The sequence below is a fragment of the Portunus trituberculatus genome, chromosome 44, assembly GCF_017591435.1.
Source record: "Portunus trituberculatus isolate SZX2019 chromosome 44, ASM1759143v1, whole genome shotgun sequence".
Classification (NCBI taxonomy): domain Eukaryota; kingdom Metazoa; phylum Arthropoda; class Malacostraca; order Decapoda; family Portunidae; genus Portunus; species Portunus trituberculatus.
In genome coordinates, this window is record NC_059298.1 from 23122464 (window position 1) to 23144826 (window position 22363).

At 43.0% G+C, this 22363-nt stretch overlaps 3 non-coding genes across 3 annotated transcripts; 2 read left to right on the top strand and 1 right to left on the bottom strand.

Moving 5' to 3' along the window:
• Window positions 1–4929: 4929 nt before the first annotated feature.
• Window positions 4930–5001, top strand: Trnac-gca. Its single transcript has one exon. It is a non-coding gene; the product is annotated as a tRNA-Cys (tRNA).
• Window positions 5002–8984: 3983 nt separating this feature from the next.
• Window positions 8985–9056, top strand: Trnac-gca. The gene has a single exon. It is a non-coding gene; the product is annotated as a tRNA-Cys (tRNA).
• Window positions 9057–19520: 10464 nt separating this feature from the next.
• Trnal-cag lies at window positions 19521–19604 on the bottom strand. The gene has a single exon. It is a non-coding gene; the product is annotated as a tRNA-Leu (tRNA).
• Between the last annotated feature and the right edge of the window lie 2759 nt (window positions 19605–22363).

Below are 22363 nucleotides of genomic sequence, written 5' to 3' on the forward strand. Positions count from 1 at the left end.
TCCGTTGAGCCAACAAAAAATTAAAGCGGAGTGAACGAGTCGGTCTTTGATCGGTCGTCTCAGCGAGCCGTGCCTCGCTCTTCGCACGCGAGGTTAAGAGCCTTACGGCGGGCCAGGCGCCGCCTCGTCGCACTTGTGCCGCTGTAAATCGTTGCGGCCACGGGAGCCTCAAGCACGGTGGCACGCCCGTCGCTCCCATGCGCCCCCACGTAGGGCGCGGGACAAACGGGCGTCCCGTCGGGTTCCTGAGGCTGCTCGCAACTATCGCTGTCGTCAGGCTGGCTGGTCTCGGCGGCCGCTGCCGCAGGAGCCTCATTTCCCTGAGAGGCTTTGCGAACTGCAGCCAGGGCCTTGCGGCGGGCCCTTCGCCTCTGCGTGGCGCTCATCTTAATGCCACTCGCTGTGGCTGCAGTGGCCTCCTTTTCTGGTGAGGCATCATCTGCATCGCGATGAACGGTCGATGTGTTGGGGAGGCAGCTGATCGGCGCAAACACGTCCAAACCCTTCTCTTCTGCCTCGTCTACCTCCTCAGCCCAGGTCTTAACAACTCTGGGCTCCTTCTCTTCCTTCACCACCTCGTCATCCTGCCGTGCCTCCCCAACATCCTCGGAGGCCTCTTCCTTATTTTCAAAGACGTCTCCATCGCTGGCCAGGGGCGTCAAGGATGGCTCGGGATCCTTGTGTTTCTGGCGCCGCCCTCGCTTCTTCTTCCGGAAGAGTCGACGGAGCCACCCGAAGCAGCCGCAGCAGCCCCGGGTGTTTTCCTCATCAGCGGTGAGTCGTGAGTCCTGAGACATGTTTCAGTCTTGTACTTAATCCAACATACCCTCGGAACCTTGGGACGTTCTGCACAAAAATTTTTGCTGACAAAAACTATGCAAATGTTTGCTGATTGGCTGAGCGCCGCCTCACATCAAGTAGCTCATTGGCTCAGCCGCCTCACTCAGCTCCAAGCTGCCGAGATGCACGCGTCACAGCTTTACTATGGATTCATTCAAGACCAGGTGGGAGCTGGAACATCCTCACTAAGGCAGAGGTAAATAAGTGTGTGTGTGTGTGTGTGTGTGTGTGTGTGTGTGTGTGTGTGTGTGTGTGTGTGTGTGTGTGTGTGTGTGTGTGTGTGTGTAATTTACCTTGGTCGTCTGCTGGTCACCCAGCGAGTCTTCCCCATTACGGAGCGAGCTCAGAGCTCATAGACCGATCTTCGGGTAGGACTGAGAGTGTGTGTGTGTGTGTGTGTGTGTGTGTGTGTGTGTGTGTGTGTGTGTGTGTGTGTGTGTGTGTGTGTGTGTGTTTTTACGGTAAGGCCTATAGCGCCTGTAGGCCCACGTGAAGAGTGTGTGGGAAGCGCTGTTCAGCTTCCGCCCATTAGTGGCGCAGGCAATTTTATTTATAGTGGTACCCATATTAGGGCACATATCACCGCCCATGCTCATCTTGAGTGTAGCCACCTAGAACCTGCGTATCATGGTGATATGAAGGTAACTTTAAACCACTCGACAAATGGCAAAGTGTTTTAAGGCTGTACGTGGTGGGATTCGAACCTACGCGTAGACGTCTGTCCGATCCCACGCTCACCACCTTATCCACTATGTGTGTGTGTGTGTGTGTGTGTGTGTGTGTGTGTGTGTGTGTGTGTGTGTGTGTGTGTGTGTGTGTGTGTGTGTGTGTGTGTGTGTGTGTGTGTGTGTGTTTACATCATCAAACTCACGCGTACACTTTCTATTTATGTATTACAGCGAGTATGTTACTGCACATTTGTCTTGTTAACCTAGTAGTGGTAGTAGTAAGATAAGTCATTTAAGTACCTTGAAAACTTCTGGCTCTTCTCATTAGAGACTGTTGAACTGTCACTGTAATCGTGCAAACACTGGAAATCTCATCAACATCCACTAAACCATCTCTTCTTCCATACTTTGGTTTAATGAGGCTCTACGTATTGCGGTTATGGAATGGTTATATAAATGTGTAATCATCAACACGCCCTTGAAAACCTCATCAACATCCGGATATCAAATTTCCTTGTCATTATTTTATCAACTATACTACATTTTATCTTAATAGTAAGCCAGCTTGCAGTCATGAAAATGATCTTGAAAATCAAATCTTTCTTTCTCCTCATTCTCCATTCTATTATTTCAAGAGACTTTATACAGCAGTTAATTCATTAACTGGTTCGTAATCATGAAAATTTCCTTTCAGACCCAATCAGCATTCACTAACACTTTCTTCCTTCCATGATTTCATTTCAGCATTCACCAATACTTTCTTCCACCATGACTTCTTTCCAGGCTATATACAGTACTGTATTGTACTCACATTTCAAAAGCCACTGCAACTGATCTCTTTCACAGGGCCTATTTTAAGCGTGTGAATATTGTACTGCAACAAATTTCACTTTACTTCAATCCAGAACTTTTCAAAATCAATTCTTTCCAAGGCCAAGACAAAACAGCAAACATCTGAGCCACCATTATGTTTCCACCACGTACAAGAAGAAGGAAGAAAGGCAAGAAACAATGTGAAGCTAGAACCATTGATCAACTTGAAATAAACACCTGTACTCATTACAGGCAGGTAATGAGACACTGTACGTGGTTACAGGTATAAATAAGCACTACACTAACTTGCATTGTACTACTAGTATCACTATTACAGATTTAGTACTTTATAACACCACATCAACCTGCATTACTTGTACTGTCACTCTCACAGATTTAAGACCCTATCAATTCCTCTCCTCAGACTGACGGTCTTCAGCCTCTTTCTCACCGCCCCAATGTTGCATCTCTTGCTATCTTCTACCGCTATTTTCATGCCAACTGCTCTTCAGATCGTAAAGGTAAAAATGTGTCCCAGTATTGAAGGGGTAAAATGAAGTCAAGTCATTGGAAGTTGGAAATACAGAAGCAGGTAGGGAGTTCCAGAGTTCACTTACTTTAACACAACGTCAAAAACAAATATAGTTAACCTTTCACAGCGCAATACTACAGTGTCTCCCTGTGAAAGAGTGCCTGTGCCTTCCCCAGTGATAAAACCTCTCCAAGCCAGTGCAGGGGAGGACAAACCAATGCCAATCTGCCCGACATACCTCTCGCTATCTTCTACCACTATCTATTTGCTAACTGCTCTTCTGATCTTGCTAACTACACTCCTCCTCTCCTCCCACGGCCTCAATGCACATGACTTTGTTTTTCTAACCCCTATTCTGTCCACCTCCCTAATGCAAGAGTTATCCAGTACTCTCAATCAGTCATACCTTTCTCTGGTAAACTGTGGAACTCTCTGCCTGCTTCTGTATTTTCATCTTCCTATGCCTTGAACTCATTTAAGAAGGAGGTTTCAAGACATTTCTCCCTCTCCCTTGGCTAACTCTCTCGGACCTGCTCGGGGATTGATATCTAAGTCGGCATTTTTGTTTAGTCGTTTATATTGCCCATGGCCGGAATTTCCCTCTTACATAAAAAAAAAAAAACTAGACTACCTGCATTGTACCATTACTATCACAGATTCAAGACTAGCACTTCAACTTGTAATGAATATTTGTTTATTAGATGTCACCGGTGATGAGGAAGAATCACAGATGAACTAGTACTAATTAACTGTACCTGTACTGTAACGCAGACTAGTAAAAAAGAGGAGGAGGAGGAGGAGGAGGAGGAGGAGGAGGAGGAGGAGGAGGAGGAGGAGGAGGAGGAGGAGGAGGAGGAGGAGGAGGAGGAGGAGAAGAAGAAGAAGAAGAAGAAGAAGAAGAAGAAGAAGAAGAAGAAGAAGGAAGAAGAAGAAGAAGAAGAAGGAGGAGAAGAGGAGGAGAAGGAGGAAGGAGAAGAAGGAGAAGAAGAAGAAGAAGAAGAAGAAGAAGAAGAAGAAGAAGAAGAGGAGAAGGAGGAGGAGGAGGAGGAGGAGGAGGAGGAGGAGGAGGAGGAGGAGGAAGGAGGAGAGGAAAAAGGAAAGGAAGAGGAAGAGGAAGAGGAAGAGGAGAAGGAGGACGCGCATGAAGACGAGAGAAAAGAAAAAAAAAAAAAGAGGGAGAGAGAGAATAAATACAAAGCTGAGGGAGCTGGGGCATAAGAGCATAAAGTGAGTGTGGGTGAACCAAGTGCGGCATTATCTATGGAGTGAAGTATTGGGGGACTGAATGAGGTGGCCACGAGAGGAACGCCTGGGTGCACTGTTACTCAGTGTGCCGGTACACTGCTCACCTCTCTACTCCCCACAAGGAGGATTCTCCCCGCTGCCAATTAAGACAACAAGTGTGCTGTGTCTGTGTGTCTAAGCATTATTATCATTATCATTGTTATTATTATTATTATTATCAGTATCATTATTATTATTATCATTATTATTATTATTATTATTTTTATTATCCTAATCATGATTACTATTTTTTCTTGTTTTTGGTTGGTGTCGTTTAAAGATCAAAACATGAAGGAAGGACAAAACTTGAGAATGTAAAGGTAATGAAAACATGAAAAATTAGATGATCCCAAATAGATCATTGGTAATGTTAAAACGCTTATATTTGCCAACACAGACCACAGAGAGAGAGAGAGAGAGAGAGAGAGAGAGAGAGAGAGAGAGAGAGAGAGAGAGAGAGAGAGAGAGAGAGAGAGAGAGAGAGAGAGAGAGAGAGAGAGAGAGAGAGAGAGAGAGAGAGAGAGAGAGAGAGAGAGAGAGAATGCGTAGAAGGCAAACTAATAAGTTTTTCGCAGCCCAAGGAGTTCGCAAGACAGGTAAATCCTTCGCCTGTGCTCTGGACGCCACTCAGAATGGTGACAGCAAAACATACATTAGAAGATTATGAGCTGCAGGAATTCCGTGTTAGGAGGTTTTGTGGCGCTTGACGGCGGCCGGTGTTAAAGCTGGGAGTCATAGGTGTGTTGTGATGAACAACACCTGTTCTTAATGCTGACACGGGACCTGTACTAAGGGGGTGTAGCTCAGTGGTAGAGCATTCGACTGCAGATCGAGAGGTCCCCGGTTCAAACCCGGGCGCCCCCTGCGATCACAGCTTTTTACTTTTAAACAATAAGCCTTCTCGTGAAGCTGGTGCTTTCATCCCTTGACAAGATGCTTCACCCAACGCCCCTCTCTTGCCCAAGACCACAACTACATTTCTTACTGCCTGGGGGGCGTGCTGGCCCGCCGCGAGCCTGCGGGGCTCTGTGGTGACTTTAGGGCCAGACGAGAACGCCGATCCAAACCCAGTTCTCGCCCCGCCCGCCCCGAAGAATAGTCTGATCAGTGCAATGTTTGTGAGAATACAATGGAGAACCAAGAAATATGAATAACGCATGCCAAAATGTGTAGTAGTAGTAGTAGTAGTAGTAGTAGTAGTAGTAGTAGTAGTAGTAGTAGTAGTAGTAGAAATAATGATAATAGTAATGATGATGATAGAGACGAGTCCTTATAAACTGAACTAGGGGAACAAAACGTTAACGCATTTCCGTTGAGCCAACAAAAAATTAAAGCGGAGTGAACGAGTCGGTCTTTGATCGGTAGTCGCAGCGAGCCGTGCCTCGCTCTTCGCACGCGCGGTTAAAAGCCTTACGGCAGGCCCGGCGCCGCCTCGTCGCGCTTGTGCCGCTGTAAATCGCTGTGGCCACAGGAGCCTCAAGCACGGAGGCACGCCCGTCGCTCCCATGCGCCCCCACGTAGGGCGCGGGCCAAATGGGCATCCCGTCCGGTTCCTGAGGCTGCTCGCAACTATCGCTGTCGTCAGGCTGGCTGGTCTCGGCGGCCGCTGCCGCAGGCGCCTCATTTCCCTGAGAGGCTTTGCGAAGTGCAGCCAGGGCCTTGCGGCGGGCCCTTCGCCTCTGCGTGGCGCTCATCTTAATGCCACTCGCTGTGGCTGCAGTGGCCTCCTTTTCTGGTGAGGCATCATCTGCATCGCGATGAACGATCGCTGTGTTGGGGAGGCAGCTGATCGGCGCAAACACGTCCAAACCCTTCTCTTCTGCCTCGTCTACCTCCTCAGCCCAAGTCTTAACAACCCTGGGCTCCTTCTCTTCCTTCACCACCTCGTCATCCTGCCGTGCCTCCCCAACATCCTCGGAGGCCTCTTCGTTATTTTCAAAGACGTCTCCATCGCTGGCCAGCGGCGTCAAGGATAGCTCGGGATCCTTGTGTTTCTGGCGCCGCCCTCGCTTTTTCTTCCGGAAGAGTCGACGGAGCCACCCGAAGCAGCCGCAGCAGCCCCGGGTGTTTTCCTCATCAGCGGTGAGTCGTGAGTCCTGAGACATGTTTCAGTCTTGTACTTAATCCAACATACCCTCGGAACCTTGGGACGTTCAGTGCAAAAATTTTTACTGACAAAAACTATGCAAATGTTTGCTGATTGGCTGAGCGCCGCCTCACATCAAGCAGCTCATTGGCTCAGCCGCCTCACTCAGCTCCAAGCTGCCGAGATGCACGCGTCACAGCTTTACTATGGATTCATTCAAGACTTGTGGGAGCTGGAACATCCTCACTAAGGCAGAGGTGAATAAGTGTGTGTGTGTGTGTGTGTGTGTGTGTGTGTGTGTGTGTGTGTGTGTGTGTGTGTGTGTGTGTGTGTGTGTGTGTGTGTAATTTACCTTGGTCGTCTGCTGGTCACCCAGCGAGTCTTCCCCATTACGGAGCGAGTTCAAAGCTCATAGACCGATCTTCGGGTAGGACTGAGTGTGTGTGTGTGTGTGTGTGTGTGTGTGTGTGTGTGTGTGTGTGTGTGTGTGTGTGTGTGTGTGTGTGTGTGTGTGTGTGTGTGTGTGTGTGTGTTTACATCATCAAACTCACGCGTACACTTTCTATTTATGTATTACAGCGAGTATGTTACTGCACATTTGTCTTGTTAACCTAGTAGTGGAAGTAGTAAGATAAGTCATTTAAGTACCTTGAAAACTTCTGGCTCTTCTCATTAGAGACTGTTGAACTGTCACTGTAATCGTGCAAACACTGGAAATCTCATCAACATCCACTAAACCATCTCTTCTTCCATACTTTGGTTTAATGAGGCTCTACGTATTGCGGTTATGGAATGGTTATATAAATGTGTAATCATCAACACGCCCTTGAAAACCTCATCAACATCCGGATATCAAATTTCCTTGTCATTATTTTATCAACTATACTACATTTTATCTTAATAGTAAGCCAGCTTGCAGTCATGAAAATGATCTTGAAAATCAAATCTTTCTTTCTCCTCATTCTCCATTCTATTATTTCAAGAGACTTTATACAGCAGTTAATTCATTAACTGGTTCGTAATCATGAAAATTTCCTTTCAGACCCAATCAGCATTCACTAACACTTTCTTCCTTCCATGATTTCATTTCAGCATTCACCAATACTTTCTTCCACCATGACTTCTTTCCAGGCTATATACAGTACTGTATTGTACTCACATTTCAAAAGCCACTGCAACTGATCTCTTTCACAGGGCCTATTTTAAGCGTGTGAATATTGTACTGCAACAAATTTCACTTTACTTCAATCCAGAACTTTTCAAAATCAATTCTTTCCAAGGCCAAGACAAAACAGCAAACATCTGAGCCACCATTATGTTTCCACCACGTACAAGAAGAAGGAAGAAAGGCAAGAAACAATGTGAAGCTAGAACCATTGATCAACTTGAAATAAACACCTGTACTCATTACAGGCAGGTAATGAGACACTGTACGTGGTTACAGGTATAAATAAGCACTACACTAACTTGCATTGTACTACTAGTATCACTATTACAGATTTAGTACTTTATAACACCACATCAACCTGCATTACTTGTACTGTCACTCTCACAGATTTAAGACCCTATCAATTCCTCTCCTCAGACTGACGGTCTTCAGCCTCTTTCTCACCGCCACAATGTTGCATCTCTTGCTATCTTCTACCGCTATTTTCATGGCAACTGCTCTTCAGATCGTAAAGGTAAAAATGTGTCCCAGTATTGAAGGGGTAAAATTAAGTCAAGTCTTTGGATGTTGGAAATACAGAAGCAGGTAGGGAGTTCCAGAGTTCACTTACTTTAACACAACGTCAAAAACAAATATAGTTAACCTTTCACAGCGCAATAATACAGTGTCTCCCTGTGAAAGAGTGCCTGTGCCTTCCCCAGTGATAAAACCTCCCCAAGTTAGTGCAGGGGAGAACAAACCAATGCCAATCTGCCCGACAAACCTCTCGCTATCTTCTACCACTATCTATTTGCTAACTGCTCTTCTGATCTTGCTAACTACACTCCTCCTCTCCTCCCACGGCCTCACTGCACATGACTCTGTTTTCTCTAACCCCTATTCTGTCCACCTCTCTAATGCAAGAGATATCCAGTACTCTCAATCAGTCATACCTTTCTCTGGTAAACTCTGGAACCCTCTACCTACTTCTGTATTTTCATCTTCCTATGCCTTGAACTCATTTAAGAAGGAAGTTTCAAGACATTTCTCCCTCTCCCTTGGCTAACTCTCTCGGACCTGCTCGGGATTGATATCTAAAGATCAAAACATGAAGGAAGGACAAAACTTGAGAATGTAAAGGTAATGAAAACATGAAAAATTAGATGATCCCAAATAGATCATTGGTAATGTTAAAAATGCTTATATTTGCCAACACAGACCGAGAGAGAGAGAGAGAGAGAGAGAGAGAGAGAGAGAGAGAGAGAGAGAGAGAGAGAGAGAGAGAGAGAGAGAGAGAGAGAGAGAGAGAGAGAGAGAGAGAGAGAGAGAGAGAGAGAGAGAGAGAGAGAGAGAGAGAGAGAGAGAGAAGGCAAACTAATAAATTTTTCGCAGCCCAAGGATTTCGCAAGACAGGTAAATCCTTCGCCTGTGCTCTGGACGCCACTCAGAATGGTGACAGCAAAACATACATTAGAAGATTATGAGCTGCAGGAATTCCCTGCGTTAGGAGGTTTTGTGAGGCGTGACGGCGGCCCGTGTGAAAGCTCTGAGTCACAGGTGTGTTGTGATGAACAACACCTGTTCTTAACACTGACACAGGACCTATACTGCCAAGGGGGTGTAGCTCAGTGGTAGAGCATTCGACTGCAGATCGAGAGGTCCCCGGTTCAAACCCGGGCGCCCCCTGCGATCACAGCTTTTTACTTTTAAACAACAAGCCTTCTCGTGAAGCTGGTGCTTTCATCCCGTGACAAGATGCTTCACCCAACGCCCCTCTCTTGCCCAAGACCATAACTACATTCCTTGCTGCCTGGGGGGCGTGCTGGCGCGCCACTAGCCTGCGGGGCTCTGTGGAGACCTTACGGCCAGACGAGAATACCGATCCAGACCCAGTTCTCGCCCCCCCGTCCCGCCTCACCCCGTCCCGCCCCGCCCCGCCCAGCCCCGCCTCGCTGTCTGAACAGTCTGATCATTGCAATGTTTGTGAGAATACAATGGAAAACCAAGAAATATGAATAACGCATGCCAAAATGTGTAGTAGTAGTAGTAGTAGTAGTAGTAGTAGTAGTAGTAGTAGTAGTAGTAGTAGTAGAAATAATGATAATAATAGTAATGATGATGATGATGATGATGATAGAGACGAATCCTTATAAACTGAACTAGCGGAACAAAACGTTAACGCATTTCCGTTGAGCCAACAAAAAAATTAAAGCGGAGTGAACGAGTCGGTCTTTGATCGATAGTCGCAGCGAGCCGTGCCTCGCTCTTCGCACGCGCGGTTAAAAGCCTTACAGCGGGCCCGGCGTCGCCTCGTCGCGCTTGTGCCGCTGTAAATCGCTGCGGCCATGGAAGCGTCAAGCACGGAGCCACGCCCGTCGCTCCCATGCGCCCCACGTAGGACGCGGGCCAAGCGGGCATCCCGTCGGGTTCCTGAGGCTGCTCGCTACTATCGCTGTCGTCAGGCTGGCTGGTCTCGGCGGCCGCTGCCGCAGGAGCCTCATTTCCCTGAGAGGCTTTGCGAAGTGCAGCCAGGGCCTTGCGGCGGGCCCTGCGCCTCTGCGTGGCGCTCATCTTAATGCCACTCGTTCACTGTTTGATCTGCTGTGTGTGTGTGTGTGTGTGTGTGTGTGTGTGTGTGTGTGTGTGTGTGTGTGTTTCACTGTTTGATCTGCCGTGTGTGTGTGTGTGTGTGTGTGTGTGTGTGTGTGTGTGTGTGTGTGTGTGTGTGTGTGTGTGTGTGTGTGTGTGTTTCACTGTTTGATCTGGAACATCCTGTGTGTGTGTGTGTGTGTGTGTGTGTGTGTGTGTGTGTGTGTGTGTGTGTGTGTGTGTGTGTGTGTGTGTGTGTGTGTGTGTGTGTGTGTGTGTGTGTGTGTGTGTGTGTGTGTGTGTGTGTGTGTGTGTGTGTGTGTGTGTGTGTGTGTGTGTGTGTGTGTGTGTGTGTGTGTGTGTACATCATCAAACTCACGCGTACACTTTCTATTTGTCTTACAGCGAGTATGTTACTGCACATTTGTCTTGTTAACCTAGTAGTGGTAGTAGTAAGATAAGTCATTTAAGTACCTTGAAAACTTCTGGCTCTTCTCATTAGAGACTGTTGAACTGTCACTGTAATCGTGCAAACACTGGAAATCTCATCAACATCCACTAAACCATCTCTTCTTCCATACTTTGGTTTAATGAGGCTCTACGTATTGCGGTTATGGAATGGTTATATAAATGTGTAATCATCAACACGCCCTTGAAAACCTCATCAACATCCGGATATCAAACTTCCTTGCCATTATTTTATCAACTATACTACATTTTATCTTAATAGTAAGCCAGCTTGCAGTCATGAAAATTATCTTGAAAATCAAATCTTTCTTTCTCCTCATTCTCCATTCTATTATTTCAAGAGACGTTATACAGCAGTTAATTCATTAACTGGTTCGTAATCATGAAAATTTCCTTTCAGACCCAATCAGCATTCACTAACACTTTCTTCCTTCCATGATTTCATTTCAGCATTCACCAATACTTTCTTCCACCATGACTTCTTTCCAGGCTATATACAGTACTGTATTGTACTCACATTTCAAAAGCCACTGCAACTGATCTCTTTCACAGGGCATATTTTAAGCGTGTGAATATTGTACTGCAACAAATTTCACTTTACTTCAATCCAGAACTTACAAGAAGAAGGAAGAAAGGCAAGAAACAATGTGAAGCTAGAACCATTGATCAACTTGAAATAAACACCTATACTCATTACAGGCAGGTAATGAGACACTGTACGTGGTTACAGGTATAAATAAGCACTACACTAACTTGCATTGTACTACTAGTATCACTATTACACATTTAGTACTTTATAACACCACAATAACTTCACGTCTTCATCTTTCCCTATTTTATTTCATCCTGATGGCACCACTGCCATCTCTTGTCTCTAAAGCTGAACTCTTTTCTCAAACCTTTGCTCACAACTCCACCTTGGACGATTCTGGGCTTGTCCCTCCCTCTCCTCCTCCCTCTAACTATTTCATGTCTACAATCAAAATTCTTCGTAATGATGTTTTCCATGCCCTTGCTGGCCTAAACCCTCGGAAAGCTTATGGACCTGATGGGGTCCCTCCTATTGTTCTCAAAAACTGTGCTTCTGTGCTTGCACCTTGCCTGGCCAAACTCTTCCAACTTTGTCTATCGACTTCTACCTTTCCTTCCTGCTGGAAGTTCGCCTACATTCAGCCTGTTCCTAAAATGGGTGACCGTTCTAACCCCTCAAACTACCGTCCTATAGCTTTAATCTCTTGCTTGTCTAAAGTTTTGAATCTATCCTGAATAGGAAGATTCTCAAACATCTGTCACTTCACAATCTTCTGTCTGATCGCCAGTATGGCTTCCGTCAAGGTCGCTCTACTGGTGATCTTCTGGCTTTCCTTACTGAGTCTTGGTCATCCTCTTTTAGAGATTTCGGTGAAACTTTTGCTGTTGCGTTAGACATATCAAAAGCTTTTGATAGAGTCTGGCATAAAGCTTTGATTTCAAAACTGCCCTCCTACGGCTTCTATCCTTCTCTCTGCAACTTTATCTCAAGTTTCCTTTCCGACCGCTCTATTGCTGCTGTGGTAGACGGCTACTGTTCTTCTCCTAAACCTATTAATAGTGGTGTTCCTCAGGGTTCTGTCCTGTCACCCACTCTCTTTCTATTATTCATTAATGACCTTCTTAACCAAACTTCTTGCCCTATCCACTCCTACGCTGATGATACCACCTACATCTTTCCACGTTCTTTCAGAGACGTCCAACCCTTCAGGAAATTAACAGATCACGCGGGACGCCACGGAACGCCTGACTTCCGATCTTTCTAAGATTTCCGATTGGGGCAGAGAAAATCTAGTAGTTTTCAATGCCTCAAAACTCAATTCCTCCATCTATCAACTCGACACAACCTTCCAGACAACTATCCCTCTTCTTCAATGACACTCAACTGTCTCCTCTTCCACAATGAATATCCTCGGTCTGTCCTTTGCTCATAATCTTAACTGGAAACTTCACATCTCATCTCTTGCTAAAACAGCTTCTATGAAATTAGGTGTTCTGAGGCGTCTCCGACAGTTTTTCTCGCCCCTCCAACTGCTTACTCTGTATAAGGGCCTTATCCGTCCCTGTATGGAGTACTCTTCGCATGTTTGGGGGTTCCAGTCACACAGCTTTGCTTGATAGGGTGGAATCGAAAGCTCTTCGTCTCATCAACTCCCTCCTCTGACTAACTGTCTTCAGTCTCTTTCTCACCGCCGAAATGTTGCATCCCTTTCTATATTTTATCGCTATTTTCATGGTAACTGTTCTACTGATCTTGCTAACTGCATGCCTCCCTTCCTCCTGCGGCCACGCTGCACAAGGCTTTCTTCTTCCTCTCATCTCTATTCTGTCCAACTCTCTATTACAAGAGTTAACCAGTACGCTCAATCATTCATCCCTTTCACTGGTAAACTCTGGAACTCCCTCCCTGCATCTGTATTTCCGAATTCCTACAACTTGTCTTCTTTTAAGAGGGAGGTATAGAGGCATTTGCTCCCCTAATTCTGGCTGATGGTTTTGGCACTTTTTGAACTCTTTGGAGAGCCAGCGCTCAAGTGGGCCTTTTTCTAACTTTCTTTTTTTTGCCCTTGGCTGGCCCTCTTCCCAACAAAAAAAAAAAAAAAAAAAACCTGCATTACTTGTACTGTCACTCTCACAGATTTGAGGCTTTATCAATTCCTCTCCTCAGACTGACGGTCTTCAGCCTCTTTCTCACCGCCCCAATGTTGCATCTCTTGCTATCTTCTACCGCTATTTTCATGCCAACTGCTCTTCAGATCTTGCTGACTGAATGCTTCCTTTACTCCCGCGGCCTCTTTGCACAAGACTTTTTTTTTTGTCACTTCTATTCTATACACCTCTCTAATACAAAAGTTAACTAGTACTCTCTCATTCATACTTTTCTTTGGAATTCCCTATCTTTTCCTGTATTTCCATCTTCCTATAACCTGAACTCATTTAAGGAGGTTTCAACACATTTATTCCATTTTTTCGCTGACATTCTCAAACCTGTTCGGGACCTGTCATCTCAGTGGGTTTTTGTTTGATGGCTTTTGTTGCCCTTGGCCAGTTTTCTCCTCTTACATAAAAAGGAAAGATATCACTTATTAAACACAACTCCCATATACAAACTGTCTCCTGAACACTCATACTACTTGTGCCTCCCTTAGAAAGTGTTCCTGCTATCAGTCACCGTTTCCCTACAAATCTGGCTGTCTTGCCTCTTTTAATTGATAATAGAGCTTCTTTTTATGTAAGAAGAGCGCAGGCAAGGGTAACAAAAATTAAAATAAAAAAAGGTGCCTACTGAACTATCAGGGCGATGCGAAGACAAAAGGGTCAGCCAAAGCCATAGGATAAGAGTCTTGAAACCTTCCTCTTGGTAGTGTTCACGTTATAGGAAGGGACAAATATAGAAGCAGGCAGGGAGTCCAGCGTTTACCACAGAAAGAGATGAATGATTGGGAATACTGGTTAGCTCTTGCATTAGTGGGGGTGACAGGATAAGGCTGAGGGAATAAAGCACTACAGCAGATAGGAGTTTTTGTTCTTATTTTCATTTTTGTATTTATTTTCTCTACATTATTTTATTTTTAATTTATTTATTTATTTGTGTGTGTGTCTGTGTGATTCTAGTGATAGATTCAACTAGGATTAACCAACACCCGTAAAAAAAAATAAATAAAACACACACACCGGAAAAAAGTATTAAATGAAGATAAGAACCTTTTAAAACTCCTGATTTAAGAGCAAAAGCGTTTAAAAATACTAACCTAACAAATTACCTGTCCTCAGCTAGCTCTTACAATTAATTCACCGCAACGTTGCACCTTCAGACCTCTCCTATACTCCCTACATCCGTGACCTGCCTCTCTACTCAGGACAAAACAAACCTCGCTACCTCACTGAATACTCCCTACTGAGCTACACTGCCGAGCTTGTCCACCTTAGTATTAGTAATGTTAGATGGTTGATGCTTGCACTGACACTTCGAACATTATCCACACACACACACATTAATTTATTCACTCATTCATTCATTGAGAGAGAGAGAGAGAGAGAGAGAGAGAGAGAGAGAGAGAGAGAGAGAGAGAGAGAGAGAGAGAGAGAGAGAGAGAGAGAGAGAGAGAGAGAGAGAGAGAGAGAGAGAGAGAGAGAGGATCAGAATCAGAATCAGAATCAGAATGTTTATTCCATTATATAATACAATGGTTATTCCTTACATGGTGTTTACAGCATATAAACATTGGGTCAGACAACATGTAAACAACAGTTAAGATTCTATATAGGAAAAATCACAAATACATAAAAAGTAGATAGACTATACTATATGCACTAAAATCTTTAGAACGGTAAAACTAATGTCTTAAAACGACAATGAGTAAAATTATATAAGAAAAATAAAACACTAAGTCTACAAATAATCAAAATAAATTAAAAACATAGTAAAACAAGAAAACACTTAATTTGTACAATAGTTATGGAGTACTAAACTGTTGCACTAAAAAGTGGCGTAGCAACTGTCGTTTAAAAGAAGAAGCGGTGGCGGCATTCCTGAGACAAGCGGGAAGGCTATTCCACAGGCGTGGCGCGGCCACCAGTGCTGAGCGAGCCCCAGTGTGTTAGTGTGAGGGATATACAGTTGATTCTGTTGTCTGGTAGGAAGAAGCCGTAGATCACTGAGTTTTGGTAGGGGAAGAATATGGTGCGGAATTCTCTCATTCAAAATGTTATAAGTCATTACACATAATTCATATTTATATTTATATTCAATTCTTAGAGAGAGAGAGAGAGAGAGAGAGAGAGAGAGAGAGAGAGAGAGAGAGAGAGAGAGAGAGAGAATGTTTGGAAAATCTATCTTTTAACTAAATTTTCCTTCACATTGCTGGTAGATTCCGTAAAGGGCTTCTAATGTAGAGAAGTGTTTCATACCATAAGAGTAGGATTAAACAATGTTCTTATTCCAACGGTGGTGTTGCTATTAAACACACACTGTTCATGTAAAGAGTTCTTATTTATATTCTTTTTATATTCTTTTATAACTTTTATAATTATATTATTTTTAACTTAATTTTACTGATAGAGATTACATACAAGGCTTTTAATGTAGAGAACTGCTTCATATTATAAGAATATGATTAAATGAAGACTTAAATCCAATGGTGGTGTTGCTATTAAACACACACACTGTTCCATTTAAAGAGTTCAAAATATATTATTTTTTTAACAATTTTCCTTCATGGTAATGACAAAGGTTCCATACAAGGCTTTTAATGCAGAGAAGTGTTTCATGCTGCAAGAATAAGATTTAATGATAACTTGATTCCAATTGTGGTGTTGGTGTTACATTAAACACTTGCGGCGCCTGTGTTCCATGCCCTTGACTGGAGCTCCTTGAAAAAGTGACTCCGTGTAAGAGCTACTTTGCCACAAGACTTTATAAGGTCCTCTGCTCTCTGCCTTGAAGAGAGGACAGCAATTAGCGGGTTGTTCTTTAAGAAGTTTGTTTCTTACACTTAGCTTATGGAAATAAAAAGAGAATAAATAAAAAAAAACTACAACAACATATCACATAGGACGCATTTCTCGACAGGCAGGATTTGAACGGTAACCGAATTAACGCAAATTCACCTAACCTAACCTAACCTATCTCTTATTAGACCTAACCTAACCTTACCTTTATTTAACCAAACCCTACTTAACCTAACCCAATCTAACCTAACCTGTTATTTTTCTTAATTAACCTTACCTAACCTAACCTGTCTCTTATTAAACCTAACCTAACCTTACCTTTATTTAATGCAACTTTACTTAACCTAACCCAATCTAACTTAACCTTTACCTAACCTAACTTTTCTTTCAATAATTTAACCTAACTTTGCCAAACCTAACCTAATTTAGAATAGAATAATGGCTGGACTCATTGTTCTAATCCCCACATGAGTTTGGGAAGATGTATAGGATCATCAGACAGTAAGCAGAATGAATATGGAAACGCGTCATGGTACTGAAGGGGTTAATCTAACCTAACCTTACCATACTAACTCAATAAACTATTTTGATGACTCAGCCCATGTGATTATAGTCTACTTAACGTTCCACTCACATATAAGAGAGTGGCTTGAGCTTCAATAAACACAACAGAGCTAACACGAAGCTAATGACTTTCCTGTAGGGTCCAGCTAAAAAATAACTGGTCTCTCTCTCTCTCTCTCTCTCTCTCTCTCTCTCTCTCTCTCTCTCTCTCTCTCTCTCTCTCTCTCTCTCATACACTACTCAATATAATTTCCTAACCTGAAAAAAAACGTGTAAAGTTGCTAATTATATTTTCCTTTCCATCAAATTTATAATCAAGTTGTCTCTCCCTCCTCTTCCCTCCCCTCCACCATCATCCCCACACGCCCTCCTACTCCTACCCCCAACCATGATCCCCACCACACCTTCCCTCCTCCACCTCCCCATCTCCCTCCCACCCCGCCCTTATCATCATCCCCACACTCCCTCCCATCCTCACCCATCATCATCCCATACTCCCTCCCATCCTCCCCACTATCACCTCCCTTCCCCTCACCTCCACCTTCATCCCTACACTCCCTCCCACCCCCATCCATCACCCCCACTTTCCATCCTACTCTCCCCTTTCACTTTCATCTCCCCTCCTCCCCATCCCAGGGCGCACACTAATCACGGGCACACGGGGGCGGTGGGCTAGGGGCGGCAGGAGGGGGGGATGAGAGGACAGGGGTGTGTGGAGGCGGGGTGTGGTGGGCGGGGACATCAAGGGTGACGTCACGCAGAGTATTCGTGACAAGGTTACCGGTGAGAGAGAGAGAGAGAGAGAGAGAGAGAGAGAGAGAGAGAGAGAGAGAGAGAGAGAGAGAGAGAGAGAGATGTCAGTATTATTTGCTATTTATTTACTTATTTCTCTTACTTATTTTTATTTTCACTTTTTTTATGTCTATTACTCTTGTTGTTAGTTCTTACCTCTTCTCGAAATTTGGATTGGATGTTCTCTTTGTTAATCTCATTCCTATTGCTTAGTTATGTGTCATTTTTACTGTAATTATTCTCTCTCTCTCTCTCTCTCTCTCTCTCTCTCTCTCTCTCTCTCTCTCTCTCTCTCTCTCTCTCTCTCTCTCTCTCTCTCTCTCAATCATACAGTACACGTTAAAATATCCTCCTTGAGTCTTATTTGCTATCTACTTATTTTCTTCTGTTATTTACATTATTTTGAGGCTTTCTTTTCTTCTTCTCTACCTTTTGGTCTCTTTTTTATTATGTGTATTCTCTTTTACTGTTTTATAATCTTCTGATAGTTTTCATTTGCTATTTATTTATTTTTACTATTATTTATGTTATTTTCACTTGACATGCCCACTTCTTTGTCTTTGTCTCTTTGTTTTCTCTTACTTCTTCTTCTCGTACTTACGGATATTCTCTTTCGTTATTGGCGTCTTCTCTTCCTTCTTATTTGTTATTTATTCATTTATTGCTACCTATTATTTTTTTCATGTATCTACTTTGTTTTTAGTTTTGTTGCCCTAATCATTATTCATGTTTTTTTTTTCTTTTTAATTTTGAACACTCCAGTACAGGACAAGTTTCCATATTCATTCTGCTTACAATTTGGTGATTTTATACAGCTTCAGGATCTTACGTGAGGATTAAAATAGTGAAGACTCTGGCCATTAATGTTATGAGATCCATTGATCCTTCCTAATGTTAATAAAATCGTCTAGTCACACCCGAAACTCAAAATAAAAATGCGTCCCAGTACTAAAGGAGTTAATAATGTTTTTATCTTTATTGTTCTTTTTCTTACCTTTAGTCAGAATTCTTCTATGCTATTTTCATTTTCACTTTTTTCATTCATGTTTTTACTTTCGTTGTCTTCTTTTTTTACCTTTAGCTATAATTCCTTTGTTTACGTTATTTTCATTTTTGTTTTTTCTTACCCTTAGAAATAATTCCTCTATTATGTGATGTTTTGGTGGTTGTTCTGTTTTTCCTTCAGCAACGAACTCTTCAACGTTTCATCATTTTAACGTTTACCGGGCAACGTTCACCAGGCGATGTTTTTATGGTGACAATAACTCGTTCTCTTTTTTTTTCCTTTTAGCAGCGAACTTTTAATAAACGTTTCGTCACTTTAACCCAGCAACATTTACCAAAAAATCTTTCTGAACACCCCTTGAACACACGCAATCTTCGTGACCTCAACAAACTTTGAAAATATTACTTGGGGAAAAAAATAATAAAATAAAGGCGACTAGCAGTGTTTCCAGAAGTGGGTCAAACCTCATTATTTTAATAGTGTTTTCCTCCGGTGTAGTCAAAGTTCAACCAGGTTTCTTCATATATAAAGTAAAAAGAAAACGAAAAATTCCCCATGAGAACTTAACTAAATCATCTGTGGCCTTTAACAATAGTTCTAATGAAAGAAAGCACAAAGCGATTAAGAATATGAGTATGACCCTTACTTTCACACGACGGTAAGGTATATATTCTGACACTTTGCTCTCTCAACACTATTATTTGTAAGCCCTTGTGTACCATGACAGCGTTTCCATATTCATTCCGCTTACTATTTAGTGATTTTAAACAGATTCAGAAACTTATGTAATGACTGTGGCCATCAATCTTCTGATCTCTATAGACCCTTTCTAATGTCACTAATATGGTCTAATCGTACACAAATCTATAGGTAAAAATGTGTCCCAGCATTGAAGGAGTTACACTAGCCAGGTTTCTACGAGCGTTTTACCAATTAGCAAGGCAGGAATCTTGTTAACCTATCACTAACAACATTAAAACAGCCTAAAAAAACTCGTGTGATTTCAATGTATTGGAGGAGCAGCGCAGAGGTGTGTCAAAATAATGTTCTACGCCACACACTGTTCTGGCACCGTGCCCCGCCCCACCACACTCCCCGCGATGCAGCTGTCTGGCCTCACAACACTTTCTCACCCTTGCCCCTACTTCTCATACTAATACCGGCACTACGGAGCATCACACGTGCTTCCTATTGTTACAAGTATCCTACACAACACGAGAAAAATTTAAGGATGGCTGAGAAAAATGTATTGTCAGGAGTGGGATTCGAACCCACGCCCGGAAGACCGGACTGCGACCTGAACGCAGCGCCTTGGACCGCTCGGCCATCCTGACTCATGACGAGACCGCTCCGATAACCCGCCTAGTTGCTGGTTATTGTATGTGTGAAAAGTGCTGTTTTTATTTATATATCGCTTTACTTGTAGAGAGAGAGAGAGAGAGAGAGAGAGAGCTTGTTTCTCTCTCTCTCTCTCTCTCTCTCTCTCTCTCTCTCTCTCTCTCTCTCTCTCTCTCTCTCTCTCTCTCTCAGAACAGCGCTGCAAAGATCACACATTACTATTACCTAAGGATTGAGCAGTTAACCCAAAAACACAAGCCATTCACTAAGACACACATACTTAAACCTTCCTTCCCTGCCTCATTCAATCACAGTGTAGTCATGGGTTAAAAAAAAAAAATAAAAAAATAATAATAGTGTAATTGCGCTGGATAAGTGTGTAACAGTAACTAAATTATTTGTAACAGCCTTGAGAACAAAGTTAGTTAAGAATTATCATCATTGCTAATTTGACTTTTTTTTTCTAATGACATGTAAAATATATATAAAAAAAATCGATGCATTTGGTATTGTGAAAAGGTTAAACGTGTGTGTGTGTGTGTGTGTGTGTGTGTGTGTGTGTGTGTGTGTGTGTGTGTGTGTGTGTGTGTGTGTGTGTGTACATCACCTACAGTAGTAACACCACAAATATTACACCAACACCATCCTCCTGCATCAATCTTAGTCACGGAGTCAGAGGGTTCAATCCCAGCTGTGAGTGGGCGAGGAGCGGCGCGGCGAGGCGACGCTCTACACACGTGAATACAGAGCAATGACATCACCCAGCCACCCACTGCTTTACTAAGAAACACACCGCAACGTCACCCACAAGCCAAGGTGCAAATATTATGAACTGAACAGGAAAAAGTATAAAAGGTAAAGGTAGGTAAATATTTGTCGCTTTTATCATATATACAAGTACACGTGCATTGTTCAGGAGAATATAATATCTTTTTCTTACTTTTTTCCTTTCTATACAACCATCAAATTGGCATAGTGTGTGTGTGTATATATATATATATATATATATATATATATATATATATATATATATATATATATATATATATGACCACTAAGACCGTTCCACTCATCAACCACTCTGTTTGAAAACCAGTTTCTTCTCATTTCTTTCCTAAACCTGAATTTTTCAAGTTTAAACCCATTATTTCTGGTTCTGTCCCCGCTACTGATCCTAAGAACTACATTCATGTCCTTTTTGTTAAAACCCTTATACCACTTAATACTTCTATCAAGTTTCCTCTTAACCTACGTCTCTCTAAGGAATGCTGATTGAGTTTTTTCTGTCTCTCTTCATAGGGAATATCCCTCATTCCCTGTATCTTTTTAGTCATCCTCCATCATGTGTGTGTGTGTGTGTGTGTGTGTGTGTGTGTGTGTGTGTGTGTGTATATATATATATATATATATATATATATATATATATATATATATATATATATATATATATATATATACACACACACACACGCATACTTTTTTATGATGATGCAGAATACATTAAAGAAGAAGAGATATTCAAATACCCCGCCACATAAGATACATGAACTACATACCATATTCAAGGGAGTATAATATAAAGATGAATAAATGAATAGATAAGTAAATAAATAAAGGTAAAGATTCACGAAACAAACCCGTCTTGTTTTCGTTCACGAACACATAACACCGAAGAGCGGGTGAAGCAAAGCAACACAACGCAACGCAACGCAACGCAACGCAACGCAACATGTAATAAAGTAGATGAAATACTGAAGCGTCTGTAATAAATATGAAATTCAACCACAGGAAGTGTTATTTACCTTGATTTTGCAGCTGGTGGCGAAGTTGCATGGAGTCACAATAACCCTTATTCCACATTGCACTTATCATTTCTAAAGGCAATTTCAGCCAGCCAACACTGAGTCACAGGTACATTCTATTCTGGCCATAGCAATGCAAGGGTTACGAGTCACGTGTACTGTTCAGGTGATCGTGCCGTGCCTTAGTGTCAGGCGTGACACACAGACTTGTCACAGACACGCTCACCCCCCACCCAAGTGACTCCATGCACCTCAGTGTCTGCCGCACCTGAGGGAGAGAAGTGAGAACACTACAATTATATAATGAAACAGCAAGGGAAAGTGAGAAAAAATAATGTTCCACTTAGTTTCAATGAATTTTTGTATCGTTGGGAATAAGTATATTCAGTATACACACACACACACACACACACACACACACACACACACACACACACACACACACTTCCTACGCAGTTTGATTTTTCCACTAAACCATCCAGCGCCCGACCTCACACCGGGCAACACCATGCTGTCAACCTTGTCCGCTCCACCAAGCTGCTCGGCGCCACCGTGACAACACTCACCTTGGACCCGCACACCAACAGCGTAGTGAGCTCTGCCTCATCCATGCAACGGCGGCTTAATTAAGTCCTTCAATGTTCCCGCTCCTCACTTAACTACCATTTTCAACATGTTCGGGTAACCTAGGCTTCCCCTGCCTGGCCTGCTTATCTCACCGCCACCCAGCTCGGCCGCCTCAAGAAGACCCAGAAAAGTTAGATCAGTGGTTCTTTACCATTTTACTACCACGCCCGTCTAGGAATTTGTCCTTTTCTCCACGCCCCTCCCCCCTTTTGCATATATGTATACAATTAATTCCCTCCCAAATTTTAAAGACTATAGAAAACTAGAGTTATAAGGCGATACTTTTGCATTTTTCATAAACTTCATTACTCGACCATGCTCTCCTT